The following is a 2,840-nucleotide window of genomic DNA, read 5'->3' as shown; positions in this document are numbered from 1 at the left end:
AATGAATTAGCAACAAGAGTTTACGGGATGTACATAGCTCAGTGGTTAACGCTTCTGACTTTGAACATCGAATACGCAGGTTCGATGCCTGCTGAAGTCTAGAAAAAAGAAGTCTGATGAGGAGATGTTGTGATCTGCGAAATAGTGCTATAACTTCTACCGCTTAGACTTTGTTGCTTTTTCAATTTTTCCTAATAAACAATCGTGGTACAAAGCTCAATAAAAATATTAAAAATAAAATGTTAACAAGCCACAATAACATTGACCGTATCATTTAAATGATTTCTCCGAGTTGTCTGGTTTGTGTCATCAATAGCTACACCTGTGGTAAACTTTGTGCAAATCACTACTTCGTGTCGTAAACTGTGCTGCCTCCTCATTCTTTTCTATAATCCCACTAAAATGGCTGGAGGTGCCGGAAAACGACGTGGTGACACTACTTCCAACGATGGAGAACCTAGAAAAACTCTGCTAATCAGTGGCTCATCACCAAATATTATACGCAGTATGGATCTACGCTTTGAAAAGTTCAACGAACTGCTTGCAAAGCAAATCCTTGAGTCCGAAAACAGAATTATGGAGGTTTTCTGTCGCAAGTTTGAAGAAAAGCTAGAATCTTTTACGCGTGAGCTAACCAAATTAAATGATAGAGTTACCCGTTTGGAATCTACCTGCGATCGAATTAGAATCCTTGAGGCAGAGGTAGCAACTTTAAAACAAAATCTCTCCAAGCATGATAACCTTATGGCTGCCTGTGATGCTAGGGATCCCACTCGAAGAAGGTGAAAACTTGCAGAGTATATTTCACCATCTATGTTTTTCCCTGAATTTACAACCACCTCCATTAAGGGTATTTTCCGAGCACGGAAACTTCGGGATACTCCGGTTGACCTTGCGATTATAGTAAAGTTTCAAGCACCTGCGGATAGAAACAATTTTCTAAAAACTGTGGCGAATTATAAACGATCTAACAACAGTGGACTACGGCTTACTCATGCAGGCATACAAAGCGAAGCCCCTGTCTTCATTAACGAGTCGCTAACAAAGCATAATTACCAGATTTTCAAGTCAGCCCTTAATCTCAAAAAACTGGAAAAAGTTGCATCTGTGTCCACCAGAGGAGGCTTAGTTCACATTAGGCAACAGAAAAACAACAGTCCGCCCGCAATATACACCCTGGATATACTCAATGAACTGGAGCACACTAGTCCACCTGGTATCCACTCCTTTCGCGACGGGAATATACACCAAAACAGCGATGATCCACAAGATGAATGATTACTACTACTGCTATTATTATTCTTTTTATCTCTTCTTTTACTGCGTTACTTACTCTATTTCCACATATTTCTGATTAAATTTACTACTAGTTTTCTTAAATTCCAACCGCAGTGCATTTAAAATATTGTATATTGACTTTGTACTATAAGCAGGCGAGTTCCAAAGGCTGTCTCAACACCATGTTGCGCATTTTAAGCAAACAAGCGGTTGGGTTGAAGATAATTCACCTCAATGCGCAATGCTTGTACAAAAAGCTTGATGAGTTTAAATATATATTTGAGGATTCCGATATTGATATTCTTTGTGTCTCCGAAACGTGGTTCACACCATTTCACAGTAATGATTTGATAAAAGTGAAAGGATTCGGTTCAGAGCTGATAGAAGTGGTCATGGTGGTGTCGCAATATATGTTAAAAATTGTTTGTCTTGTAGATTATGTTGTGCTTCTGGTTGTGGTGACTCTGTGGAATATGTGTTCATTGATATCTTTTCAGGTGAAAACAAGCTCCTGGTCGGCTGTGTGTACAGACCCAATCGTCATATTAACTTCTCCAATTTCACCGAATTTCTTCAACCGTTACTCGACAACTACAACAACGCTGTGGTAGCGGGTGATTTCAACAGCAACCTTATTGTCAATTGCAGTTTAAAACTTAGCATGGAGTCTCTAGGTCTTTCTTCTACTAACACCTACTTACCAACACATTTTACTAACACCAACAGCACTTTGGTTGACATATTTTTTGTGAATGACCTTAGTAAATCCCTCCACTGTAGCCAACTGTCTGCACCTAACTTTTCGAAAACACGACTTGATTTTCTTGATTTTTGATTTTCAAACACTCAGAATACCAACATGTTTCACATACCGAGACTTCAAGAACATCAACTATACCTCTCTCACTGATGCGGTGGCGTCAGTGGAATGGAATCTGATTCGAACGCTGGTAAATACTGACGACCAAACTAAGTTCCTTCAAGAACACAAAAATATTCCCTTTGATGACTTCGTTCCACTCAGACGCAAAATAGCAAAGTGCAACAGCAGCCCTTGGTTCAATCCTAAATCAAAAGACCTTATTTCTACTCGTAATCAAACCTACGTGAGGTGGAAGCAGTACAGAACCCCTGAAGCCTTAAGCCGCTTCAAAACGGCTCGGCTCATTGTCAACAAAGCGATAAGGTCTGCGAAAGCTACGTATTATAAGGAAAAGTTCAGCTCAGCCATGAATTCTAATCAAACGTGGAATGCAATTAAAGAAATTGGGATGGGAAAATCAAAGGAAAGTTTATCTCTTCACTCCGACCTAAATTTAGACGAATTAAATAGAAAATTTGTTAGTCCACCCAGTTCTTTAGCTAATACATGTCTTGACAACTACAGTGCACGTGTAAATGTTAGTATTAGTCCATTTGAGTTTGTTTGTGTGGATGACTGTGATGTCGTGCAAGCCATACTATCCATTAAATCTAAAGCCGTGGGATTTGATGAAGTTCATGCAAATTTTCTGAAAATAATACTACCTAAAATCCTACCCCACGTGACTTACCTAATCAAC

Source organism: Rhagoletis pomonella, unplaced genomic scaffold, assembly GCF_013731165.1.
Source record: "Rhagoletis pomonella isolate Grant_MI unplaced genomic scaffold, Rhpom_1.0 Rhpom_scaffold_00003, whole genome shotgun sequence".
Classification (NCBI taxonomy): Eukaryota; Metazoa; Arthropoda; class Insecta; order Diptera; family Tephritidae; genus Rhagoletis; species Rhagoletis pomonella.
The sequence above is the reverse complement of the archived record's forward strand: the minus strand, read 5'-3'. Positions refer to the sequence as shown.